Here is a 13,147-nt window from a genome sequence, read left to right as displayed (position 1 = left end):
AGACTGTATACTTCCTCTTACTCCCTATTACTCCTTGGCAAGAATCCTGGTTAACTAAACCACAGCTTCTGTGTCATCCAAATATAGAAAACTGTGCTTTAACCATAGTTAATAGTTAACCATAGCATGTGAAACCAAGATCAGATCTAGGTTTTTATGATGGGCAGCAGCTCTCCAGGGTTTTAGGCAGGAGTCTTTTTTTCTCTCTCAACCCTACCTGGAGGTGCTTAGGATTGAACTTGAGAGATTCTGCATGCAAAGCAGATGCTCTTCCCCATCCTCAGAACTACCCACTCATAGCCAGTGCTTGAGAGGAAGTGGGAAGAGGAAGTTCGTGGATACTGCATACCTTCCTGCTGCATTCGCAAACCATAGCAGTTTGTATTATCTGAACTGGGCCATTGATATGAAGACATGGTGAGTGATGAAGACAAGATGGGAAACTGGGATCTGAATCGGTACAAACTAATGGTACAGCCCTCTGTACACTGGTGGGCTGCTTCACATAATACTAAAAGATGTAGCAACTTTACAGCGGCAATAAACACTGTGATGTTTGAAGGTGAGGTGTATGTCTGAAGTAAATACGTGGTAAGCACATGCCTGGCAGGAAGCCTTGGCCAGCTGTAGTTCCCAAGAATATGTGTATAATATGTATGCAAATACTTGTGTGTCTCTCCAAATAACTGATATGAGGACATGTGTTTGTCACAGTGCCTCTTTTTCATGTAATATGAAGCATCCTTAGCTGAAAGCAAAAACATAATCTATCCTAGTATCCTAGAAATAGAATGTGGCTTTCAGGTTGCAAGCAAAGTAACGCATACAGAGCCTCTGTTACGTGAAAAGATACGAAATGGTTCTGGCACATGAAGCCCTGTTTGACTCCTTTGATTTTGAGAAGCAGAATTTATTAGCAGTGGGTGGGTATGTACATTAGCTATCATGAATGCAGGCGTTATCAGTTATGTGTGCATTATATTAATTATTCAAATAGATCTTTAAACTTCTGGCCTGGCCCGATCCATCCGCAGCACAGCATCCCTCCAGTGGCTGTTGCTGGTGTCTGTCTTGTGTTTCTTATTTAGATAGTGAGCTCTTTTGGGTCAAGGAGCTATTTTATTTTATTTATATCTATGTAAACCACATTAGGAACTCTGGTTGAAAAGCAGTATATAAATATTGTTGAATTCATTGTACATTTGTTGTTAGTAAAAAGAAAAGAAAAATTTCCACATGAAACCATACAAAAAAGAAATCAGGTTAAAAAAACTCAGTTAAAAGCCTCATAAAAAAGAGGGAGGGCATTCCACAATTGTGGTACCACCACTGAAAAGGCCATGTCCTTGGTTGCTGCCAAATCGCAGTATTCAAGGTCAGTGGACCCTGGCAAGCACCAAAGAAGCAAGGGCATAAGGTGGTCAATGAGAAAAAGAAAGAGAACCAAAGCCATTATCCCAAGGGTCAACAAACTTGTGTCCCCAGATGTTGTTTGGCTTCAAGTTTGAGGACCCCTGCTTTACCCTCTTCATCCTGAAGCAGCATCTGTGACACTTCACAGATTTGGCCTACTAAATGGGCTGTTTGCATGCATGGTAAAGGTTCCCCCACTATCAGTGCCACTACAGATATGCCATTCGTCAAAGTGCTCCTCTTTTCATGGAATTACTAAATTAACAACTGATGTGAGAATATAAATGAAATAGTTCTATCTAAAACTTTGCCATCATCTTAGCCTGTTTATCCACCTACCGTGTTTCCCCGAAAATAAGACAGTGTCTTATATTAATTTTAGCCCCAAAAAATGCACTAGGGCAATTAGTGGTACATCAGAAATTACTGCTAGGTCTTACTTTCGGGGCATGTCTTATTTTGGGGGAAACAGGGTACCTCCCATCTCCACCCTTGCACTATGTCCCTCTCAGCTGAGTGGCATATGCATGCAACAGAATGAAGGATTTTGATTTTATTAATCTGTGTTTCTGGAGTTAAACATTCCTCTCCCAAATCCCTCTGGTCCCTGCCTTTGTATTGGAAGGAGTAATTAGAGTGGAGCTATTCATAAGCAGTGATGTACTTTTTTTAAGGTATCTGTTAGCTTCTCAGCTTTCTTCTTTGTCTAATTCTTCCATGTCCAGACTGAGCAATAGGCCAACTGTGACCTCCTTCGACCTTTTGAGAATGAAACGTGCTGAGACATCTGTATGCATAACACTTCCTTTGACAAAAGGTTCTCTGACAATTATGGCCTTAACTTGCAAAGGATGTGTTATGCATACAGATGTCACAACATGTTCATTCTCAAAAGGTGGGAAAACAATTGCTACTTCTATTTATTTTTGTGGGATGCTGAATTGTAAATCTTTAAAACTAGAATTCCTGCTCAGTGTCTTAAATTGGTAGGTATTTGAAAAGAATTGACTGTTTGGTCAAGCAGGTGCATGCATACTTTGATTAATCTTTAAGCCAGCTAAATGCTGACTTAACAATTCAGAATCATAGGAATATTTTAAAATTCCCTTTCATTTAATGGACATGCTGCTATTATAAAATTAACTTTACTCAAAAAGTGTGGTTGTTATTACAAGAACCCTTTGATTTCCATATTAATGGACTTAATCCAGTCAGTTTTCCTACTGAATTGTACTTTTAAAAACCTTAATAGTTTTCTAGAAGGTTTGCAACCAATAGGGCAATGCAAATAACTAATTTAGTGAGATTACAGCAATGTAGGAGGCTGATGAGTCACCACAGTACACTTCAGTTACTTAATATCAGATATTTTTGGGAAGTTATATGTGATGCAAGAAGCAACTTTTTGGAATGAAAGCAGTTGGCTTATCTTTTTATATTGCTGTTCATAAACTCACATAGAGTGCTGATAATTCAGATAGTATCATAGTTCCACAGTGTGATGAGGAAAAATAAAAGTTACGGTTGCTCATTTAATACTGTTGCCACATCAATTCAAGTTAGGTTGTTCATAGTGATTTCAGTGAAGCTACATCATCTTGAAATCCCATTCTGGGCCACAGCCCTGCCCAAGTTCCCTTCCCTCTAGTATTTTGCTATCTCTCTGAGCACCATCTACAAGATCTTCATTAAGCCACTGCCTGACATTTGCAGAGCTAATGTGGATGGTCAGTAAGGTAAGGTGACCTTATTAGTTCATAGTACATTTCATAACATTAGTGACAATGGGCAACATCCAGACTAGTTAGTCATGACTAAGCACCATTGAAATAAATGAGACAAGTTAATCATGACTAACAAATTTAATTAATTTCTGTGGAACTTAGTCATGACTAACTTTAGTGTGAATGCTGCCCACTGAATTTTCATGCACACTGTATATGATTGGACATGATCAGCCACGTCCCATTGATTTAACTTGCGGAAAGTTAATTATGTGCCTAAATCTCCCATTGAAATCAGTCAAACATTTGGCTGATTGTGTCCAGTAACTTTACTATCTCCTAAAATGATTGGTTACAATAAGAACTGTTGATTGCCAAGGATCATGACAGAAATGACAGTACAAAGGAATGCAGTTGATTTCTAGGTTTGAAATTAGATCAGTGAATGCAAGTTCTTCAAAGTAACTTCAGAGTGTAGCCCAATACAGACACTGGGAGTAATTGAAAGCAAAATCAACCCCATGTCTTAATCTGAAGTTTTTATCCATAAAACTTAACAAACAAACAAACAAACACCAAACCGCCATGGAAAACTGTGCTGCTAATGCTTTGATAGGTAGTAGTAGAAATATGACTTTACTTAGGATACATGTTAAATAGTGATTTAACAGCTTCCCTTCTCTAGAGGTTTAAAAATATTTGAGAATGGGCAGAATCTTTCCATTTCCAAGCTTTACAAAATAAACTTTTCTGTGGTATTTTCAATATTTTCACACAAGTGAGTTGGCTTTTGAATTTCCCCTACAGATTGTTGTTGCTCTTATATTTTAATGTTACTGAGCAGTTTCTGACACTTGTTGATTCAAGATAGGCCCTTTTCTTCTGAAAGTAGTGAAATGTTGCTGTAAAGTAATATTTAGTAAAGAAGCAGGTAATTAACTTCATATATATCTAGGAGAACCACCATGTTTGGTTGTTCTGCAGGTGCAGCTAAGATGTTCTGCCCAGGTTGAAAGAAGCATCTCCAGTAAAGTATATTTTCGTTTGATTCCTTTCACTTTGTAAATCAGTACAGCAATCTGCTGTTGAGCCTCCAGCCAAACAGACTGAAAGCACCAACCGTATGATTAACTTCATTCATTAACAGAGATTTGTTTTAAATGACTAGAGACTATTGTTTTACATTTGAAGGCTTATTCCCCAGATGTAGGTGTCATCATAATGGTGAAAGTTTGAGACTGACAAATTTTTAGAGTGTAAATCATTTGGGAATGTTCCTGGCAACAGATGCCCTAATTAACAAATGGATTTCCCACACTGTACTACATCTGTTACTATTTTTTTAAAATACCAATTTCTAAATTGTTGAGTAGTGTATATATATATGTAAGATGGTGTGCACACACTGTATATTGCTATTATACCTTTAAAAGGTGCCAAACTAGCTGCCACTTCCCATAATATCCAAAACTTTGCAGAATGCATGCTTTCAAGTGACCTTTAGTGGTGCAGGTTTTTAAAAACTAACTTTGATTATTATGTCGGAAGAGCAAATGTGCATTTTATAAACTGACATACAGTTTGTGCAAATATATCTCTTGAATACAGTCACATAACACACCTGTTTTCTCAGGCTTTTAATTGAAATTAATTTTAAACGGCTGAATTGTTTTATGCCATGACATTGTTTTAATTTTTTATTCTGTGAAATTGTTTTCATGGTTTTTATTCTGTTCTTTATTGGTTGTGTGGTTGTGTACACAGACTACACATATCAGGCGGTATATAAATATGATAGATAAATAAATCACATATGTACATATATGTTATGTACCTATTGGAGTTTAACTTGCAAATATGTTTCCACCCATAAATAATCAACATTCACATAAAATTCAGTTGACTTCCTTTTATGTCTAGCCTTCCTTTTATGTCTTGAGAATAAACCCCACTGAAATAAGAAATGATGCATAGTGCTGCAAAGCATTCTGTTAGGGCTTAGTCCTGTACTGTCCTGGTTAACTTCTTGGGAAACATGGAGTGATCTTAATGCAAGGTAACTTGGACCACTTAACACCTTGCAAAAATGGCAATTTGCTGGGGAGGAAAAACTTCAAGTTCTAAAGTAGCATTACTTGCTAGAATGCTAGTTTGGTGCTGGTGGGGAGGGGAATGGTTCTTTCGATTTCTAATTGAACATATGCAGTAAAAAGGTGGGGGGGGATCAGTACAGTACACTGAACTTAAGTAGTTGCTTTGGTAACTGCATTCTTGTTTTATTGAATGTCTAATGTAGCATCTTCTTAAGTACAGCTTACATATTCCATGGCCAGGTATATTAAAGCTGTTCGAAAGTGCAGTAAGCCATAGTGTCTATCTGTTTCTACATGCCTATTTAATATATAACATACATACACAAATGCAATTTATTGCTATAAAGCTTTATCCAGTACGTTACAATGCTGCTAGACTCTTTCCCACTGTTACACACAGTTATGACTCTGTCCAGCACCCTTTGGAAACTGCGTGTAATTCACAGCGTTCTCCTTCAATGTGAATACCTAACTTTTTGACTTGGAAGGAACCTTTTATAGAACATGAAAACAGTTGGATAGTCGTTTGATGTAGCTAATGCTCCTGTTGATTAGCTTCAGAAACCTGGGTGATGCAAATGAAAAAACATGCTGTGATCACTTAAATGAACCAGGTTAACTTTGAAGCAAAATGCCTGTTGGTTGCTAAAAGAAACTTCATCCCACAGCTAGCTTCACTCTTACCTTCAGTGAATGAACGGCAGAGTCCCCTGAGTTAGCTCTTGCTCCCATAGCGTTAGGCTTGTGATTCTCTGAGGCATCGGGGATGTGAGCATTCCAGCAGTTACACCAAACAATGAGAGAGAGAGTCTCTCTGCATGCCCCAAGCCTATGGAGCATTACGTCATAGCAATACCATATAAGGAACTCTGTGTTGTGCAGACTCGTCGTGTCTGTAGTGTGCTTCAGTGATAGCCAGAACGCCAAAAAAGCTTATTAATGTGTGTTCTGGCTTCAGCTGACACTCTGGACTGTGTGAAACATTTCGTTTGTCTGACCTGTTTATGGCTAAAATGAGTGTACAGAAGAGTTAGGTTAGAGCAGTTCGTTTCCCCTGCTGCCAACAGAGTAATTAGCTGGTTGCAATCTAGTCTTTTTCCTCTTTACTTTCCACAACACAATAGTTTTTTGGGGCAACTGGGTTGTAGGTTTTCCTTTGTCTTTTTTGGATTACAAACAAAATGCGAGCTTAGTTGGAATCCTCTGAGAGAACTATGAACACCAAGGAGCCTCCCACCCCCCTTTCTGTGTTTTATTTCCTGATGATGTAACTAGAAAACAATTCTTCAAGTGATGATGGGAAGGCCAGATGAGAAACTGGGGTGTGTTGTGTGTGCGCTCGCTATTTTCCCTTTAAACCTGTTTTTGTCCCTTTCATTAATAAGATTAGATTCTCAGTTTGATTACATTTTAGTAACATGAAACGTTTTTAAAAGTACACCAATTTACTAAAAAGGAAAAGGACTGCAAGAAGACGAAGAAGATTGTATTAATTTTAGAATTTAAAACGACTATATCACAGTTTACTTCTGTATTCTATTCCACTGAGTGGGTGGGTGTGGCAGAGGGAAGACAATGATTCTATGATTGTCTGCAAAGTGCTGCAGAAGTCTCCTTGAAGGGTTAATGAGAGTTACCTGCTTAAATTCCCTTCATGTTAATGCAGTGTGGATAAAGAGGATAGAGAGAAGTTTTTCTCCCTCTCTCATATAATTGTAGAACCTGGCATCATATATTCTAGCTAAATGCTGGGAGATTAGCACAGACAAAAGGAAGTACTGCTTTACATGATCTGTAGTTAAACTATGGAATTCATTGCTACCGGATGTAGTGATGTCCACCAATCTAGATAGTTTTAAAAGGGGATTTGACAAATTGATAGAGCTGTCAGTGACTACTGACCATTATATATAGACAGGTGTGTGCGTGCGTGCGTGCGTGTGCGCGCACGCACACATAGCCTAGAGAATAGGCCTATGGAAATTAAATCCTTGGGAATTCCAATGATGGAATTCCTGCCCTACCAGCAAGAGGCATTAGAGTGCCCCCGCGGCAAGTGCCCTGGCTAGCCTGCTGGGGGCCTTTTAACTGGCCACCCAGCACTGGCACAGGGGCTGCTGGGTGGTGCAGCAAAGTTTGGGAGTTGGGGTGGGCAGGGAGTGATGATCTTCTCCTTCGAAAGCCCACATGGCTGCTGTGAGGATGTGTGGACTTCTGGAGATTGTAGTCCCACGCAGAACTTCTCAAATGGGACCAGGATATTTGCAGGATTGGCTTCTCTCATGTACACTTGCCTGTCAATCAAGACAGGTAGTTTTGCCCTTGGAGATTATGTTGGTGGCTTCTGGAGAGAGGGCCTTGTTTCTGGTGACACCCAGCCGAGAAATGTTCTTCCCAAATTTGCCTGGTTCTTTCTTTTACTAGCATTTAGATGCTAGGCAAAATCCATCCTGTTTCTCAAACTTTTAATATCAACCACCTTGTGTTAGTTATCTTTTGCTTTTTTTCTTTGGTGTTGCTTTTTCTAACGTAACTTTGGTCATATTAGTGTATTTAAATTATTGTTGATGTTTCGTATTTTAATTGGTTCAATAAACTGGCTTGAATGCTAACAAGGGATTTTTTAAAAACAATAATTATTAGGTGATTATCAGTTGTAAAGATCCATCGCAGTATGGCTTGGGGAACTTCTGTCCAGTTCTGGCTTGTGGAATTGGACACAAATACATACACTAACATAGAACTATGTAGATACTTGCAGAGAAATTATTTAGCTTTATAAAGAAACAGGTAACTACCCACATATAACTTGGTGGTGGGAGAATAAGTCCCATTATCACTGAAAAGGTGAGGGTATGTTCCTTTTAGCTGTGGGGAGAGTGGAAATTGGCCACTGAAAATCTGTTGGTGAAACTGGGATCTTTTTAGTGGTGGGAATCGCCCATTAAAAGAGTGTTTTTCTCTTTTTGCTTCAGTTGCTTTTTGCTTTGTCCCCTGTTAACAGAGCAACTAGCTTTATTCATCCCCAGCACAGCATTCCTCCAGTGGCTGTTGCTGGTGTCTATCTTAAATTTTCTTTTTTTGATGGTGAGCCGTTGGGCGACAGGGAACCATTTCATTTATTTCTTTATTTATATCTATTAGATACTGTTTTAATTGTTTTAATTGTGTTTTAATAGTTTTAACTTTTTGATTTTAATTGTTGAAATGTTTTAATCTTTTATTGGCTGTTTTTCTTGTTTTGTAAACTGCCCAGAGAACTTGCATTTTGAGCGGTATAGAAATGTATTAAATAAATAAATAAATAAAAACCACATCGGGAACTTTTGTTGAAAAGTGGAATATAAATATTTGTTGTATTTGTATTCCTTTGGGGGGAAATCTGGGTCCAGAGGTCAACCACTTAGTTGTTGATTTCCATCTCTCTCTCTCTCACACTCAGCTGTGAAAGGGAGTGTGAAGGATATCTCAATGTATACTGCAAGGGTAGAAAACACATTGATTGATTGATTGACTGATGCCGTCAAGTCGGTTTCAACGCTTAGCGACCACATAGATAGATTCTGTACAGGATGATCTGTCTTCAACTTGGCCTTTAAGGTCTCTCAGTGGCACATTCATTGCTGTTGTAATCGGCTCCATCCACCTTGCTGCTAGTCGTCCTCTTCTTCTCTTTCCTTCAGCGTTCTCCAGCATTATAGACTTCTCAAGGGAGCTGGGTCTTCACATAATGTGTCCGAAGTATGATAGTTTGAGCCTGGTCATTTGTGCCTCGAGTGAAAATTCTGGATTGATTTGTTCTATGATCCATTTGTTGGTTTTTCTGGCTGTCCATGGTATCCTCAAAAGTCTTCTCCAGCACCAAAGTTCAAAACCATAAATGCTTTTTCTATTTTGCTTCTTCAAAGTCCAGCTTCCACATCCATAGAGTGTCACAGGGAAAACCACTGTCTGAATGATTCTAATCTTTGTTGGTGTATACACGTCACGGCATCTATATATCCTTTCCAAGGCCTTCATTGCAACCCTACCAAGTTCTAGTCTGTGGCGTATTGACTGCTGGATCCTTGACTGTTGACAGTCAATCTTAAAAGGCAGAAACTATCCACCACTTCAGTGTCTTCATTAGCAATTCTGAGGCTGGTTGCTGTACCCATTGTCATTAGTTTAGTCTTCTTTACATTTAATTGTAGTCACATTTTTTTCACTGTGCTCCTTGGCTTTCATTACTAGAGCTTGCAGATCATCCGCATTTTCAGCTATCAGAGTGGTGTCATCAGCATAGCGCAGGTTATTGATGTTTCTTTCTCCAACTTTAAAATTATGCTCATCTTCTTCCAATCCAGCTTTTCTCAGTATATGTTTGGCATATAAATTGAATAGAGGAGAAAATATACAGCCTTGTCTTACTCCTTTCCTGATCTGGAACCAGTCTGTTCTGTCTGGACTGTGGCTTCCTGTCCTGTGTATAGGTTTCTCATGAGAACAATGAGATGTTCTGGGATGCCCATTTTCCTAAGGATATTCTACAACTTGATATGGTCAATGCAATCAAAGGCTTTTCTGTAGTCAATAAAGCACACATTGACTTCTTTTTGGTATTCTTTGGCTTTCTCAATTATCCAGTGTGCATCAGCAATGATGTCTCTTGTTCCTCAGCCTTTTCTGAAACCAGCTTGAACATCCGGCATTTCCCTTTCCACATAGGGCTCTAATCTGCGTTGGATGATCCTGAGCATTATTTTGCTAGCATGTGAAATTAAGGATATTGTGCAATGGTTTGTGCAATCTGTTGAGTCTCCTTTCTTTGTTATGGGCATGTAGACTGACCTTTTCCAATCCTTTGGTCACTGTGGTGTTCTCCAAATTTGCTAGCATAGTTTTGTTAGAGCCTTGATTGATAATTCTTCTGTTGCCTGCCATATTTCTGTAGCTATTCCATCAATTCCTGTAGCCTTCCAACTTGGTAATGACCAGAGTGCTGATCTAACTTCTTCTTCCCGTACTAGAGGTTCTTGCAAGTGGGGAATATCTTCTAGAGTATCTTGGATGTTGACATTCCTGCTGTACAGAATTTCAGTATACTCCTTCCATCTCTGTTTGATCTTCTCTGAATCAGTTACTATCTGTCCTTTGGCATCCCTAACATACCAATTTGAGGTTCGAACCCCCCTCTGAGTTGAGAGATCTTTTGGAAAACTTTCCTTGTTTTTCCATGTCTATTTCCATCCTCAAGGTCTTTACAGATGTCATTGTAGTATTGTTCCTTGTCTCTTCTAACAGCTTTCTGAAACTCCCTATTAAGTTCCTTCATGAGGTCTTTATCTTTCTTGACTTTGGCTTCTCTCCTTTTCTGGGCAATTTCTACCATCTGTTCTGACATCCATTTTGCTTTCTTCTGTTTCTTGGTCTTTGGCAGTCTCTTTTCACATTCGTCTTTAACAACTTCTTTGATTTCATTCCACAGTTCCTCTGGTTCCCTTTCAATGAGGTTCAGAACTTCAAAGCGGTTCCTGATGTTCTCCTTGAAAAGGGTGGGTACATTCTCAAGATCATATTGTGGAAGCTGGATAGCTTTGTTTTTCCGCTTTAGCTTGACTTGGAACTTGCACATGAGCAGTTCATGATTGGTTCCACAGTCGGCCCCTGGTCATGTCTTTGCTGTTATAACTGAGCTCTTCCACCTCTTTGAACCAATAATGTAATCAATTTGATTTCTGTGTACTCCATCTGGTGATGTCCATGTGTATTGGTGCCGCTTTGGTTGTTTGAAGAATGTGTTAGCAATGAAGAGATCATTGGCTTGGCAGAAACTAATAAGTCGTTCTCCTGTTTAATTTCTGTTTCCTAGGCCATATAGGCTGACTGTGTTTTCTTCCTTACCTTTTCCAACTTTGGCATTCCAGTCTCCAACCACCAGCTGCACATCTTGCTTGCATGTTCTGTCAATTTCAAACTGAACTTGAACACTTCTGTGGGGAGAAAAATATGTCCTGGGAACTGAAGATATGGCTTATCAGTTTTGGTGGTGGTGGACTCCTCAAATGCTTAGTGGGGATTTGTACCCCTGCAGATTATTGGACCGATGTGCACTTTGCAAGCTTTGCAAGGAGTGTGAGGAGAAAAGTGAAGGCTGCCTTCCTCTCCCCAAGCTCCGTACAAAGCTTGCAAGAAGCGTGAAGAAAGAAGAAGAGAAGCAGCTGCTGGCAAACTTCCCTCCACCACTTTTAAAGCTTGCAGGGTTTGAAAAGGGGCTGACCCCCACTAGCAGCCTGGGGCAAGGCAGCACTTGGCCCGGTGCCTCAGGCGCCACAGGGCCACCCCGTCTTGAAGTATTCCAATGAGTTACCTTCCATTGGCTACAGTGATAATCTCAGGTCACTAAGCTGTCAGTGCCCTCTGAGGATCAGATTGCCTGTTAACTAGGGATGTGCACCAAATTGCTTCGGTGCACATCCAAGAGTAGTGAGGGGTTCCCTTAAGAAGTGGGCAAGTCCTACCTGCCTGTTGTCCAGGCTGCCACAGCCCTGCTGTGGCGCTGTTCACATGGAAGTACCTCCTGCAAGTGGCAGCTTGCCCCTTTAAAATGCCACGCTGCAGCAAAGAGATGCATCCTCTGGCATCCCTCACGCGGTGTCGGCACACTAATGGCATTGGCACACAAATGGCGTCGGCACATGCGTTGATGCCATTTGTGGGGCCAGCATGCTTTTGATGCATGTGCCAACGCCATTTGTGTGCTGAGGGATACTGGGGGACGCATTGCATCACCACAGCATGGCGTTTTAAAGGGGCAAGCAGCACAAGCTGCCACTTACAAGCGGTATTTCCATGTGAACAGTGCCACAGTGGGGTGGCATTGCGCAGTGGGGGCCTGGAGGGCGGAGAGGTAGGATCTGCCCGCCTCTTCTTAAGGGAATCCCTCACCCTCTCCAAAAAGATGCTGAAACACTTCAGGCACATCTCTACTGTTAATAGGTTAATCGCCTTGCTGGATTATATTAAGAGTCCATTTAATCCAGTATTCTCTTTCCAGATGCCAAATGCTCCTGGGAATGTCATAAGCAGAGTGTTAGAATTAATCACACACACACACACACACATACACACACACCTCGTATATGAGAATCAGAGATAACAGAGCTCTGGAAAAGTCTTTTTCTGTTTAATTCATGTTCTATACTTGTTTGCCATTATTGTCCTCCTTCAGATTCTCTCCTCTCAATATTGACATCGTCTTAGCATTAACTGTTGCTTCTGGTAGTTTTTAGGTGAGAAGCTTCTAGCTGAGGATCAGACAATTTCATTAAGCCCTTTAGATTTGACAGGCAGGATATGCAAGAACATATGAACCTACATTATACTGAATTGGGCCACTGGGCTCATTATCGTCTACTCTGACTGGCAGTGGTTTCACAAAGTCTCAGGCAGTGGTTTTTCTCATAATCTGCTACTTGATCCTTTAAACTGGGGATGCTGTGGATTGAACCTGAGACCTTCTGCATACAAAGCATGTGCTTTTCTACTGAACTGTGCCCCCCCCACCCCCAAGCACAAGTTTAGTAAATACAATTCATTTCTCATTACTGAAAAAGATTGTTAGTAAGAGGAAAGAACTGGGAAAACCGTGGGATTTTATAAATATGTGAGGGAACCATTTAACTACTGACTACTAGTAAACAATTTCTGTCTCCTTAGTAACTAATCATAGTTGTTTTTTTTAAATGTTGTGTTTGAAAGTATTATGGCAGGAAAGAATACCACAGAATCAGAGAAGCTAGAACTAAAGTCTGATTAGGTCATTGCAACCCTTGCATGCCAACACAAAGTTGTGCTCTCGTGCATGTTTCACCTAGTTTTTGTTTTGTCTATTTAAGGTTTTCATATAATTTTGTCTTAAATGTTTGATTTTGATAT

The 13,147-nt window shown here is 40.0% G+C and overlaps 2 protein-coding genes across 8 annotated transcripts in view; one reads left to right on the top strand and one right to left on the bottom strand.

The window, feature by feature from the left end:
- Positions 1-13,147, top strand: part of CMSS1 (cms1 ribosomal small subunit homolog) — a 308,145-nt gene that overhangs the window by 43,222 nt on the left and 251,776 nt on the right. The window lies entirely within an intron of this gene.
- The window catches only part of FILIP1L (filamin A interacting protein 1 like), a 260,129-nt gene that overhangs the window by 38,994 nt on the left and 207,988 nt on the right, over positions 1-13,147 (bottom strand). Inside the window, exon 1 of one of the 3 annotated variants that reach the window (XM_053308844.1) lies at positions 5,915-6,044. The exons of the other annotated variants lie outside the window; for them this stretch is intronic. The gene's annotated coding sequence lies outside the window, so the exon portion shown is untranslated. Of the gene's footprint in view, positions 1-5,914; positions 6,045-13,147 lie in introns of those variants that run through there. 3 annotated transcript variants of the gene reach the window in all.

Source organism: Hemicordylus capensis, chromosome 3, assembly GCF_027244095.1.
Source record: "Hemicordylus capensis ecotype Gifberg chromosome 3, rHemCap1.1.pri, whole genome shotgun sequence".
In the NCBI taxonomy this organism is placed as follows: domain Eukaryota; kingdom Metazoa; phylum Chordata; class Lepidosauria; order Squamata; family Cordylidae; genus Hemicordylus; species Hemicordylus capensis.
Note: the sequence above shows the minus strand (reverse complement) of the source record. Positions and strands in the feature narration are given on the sequence as shown.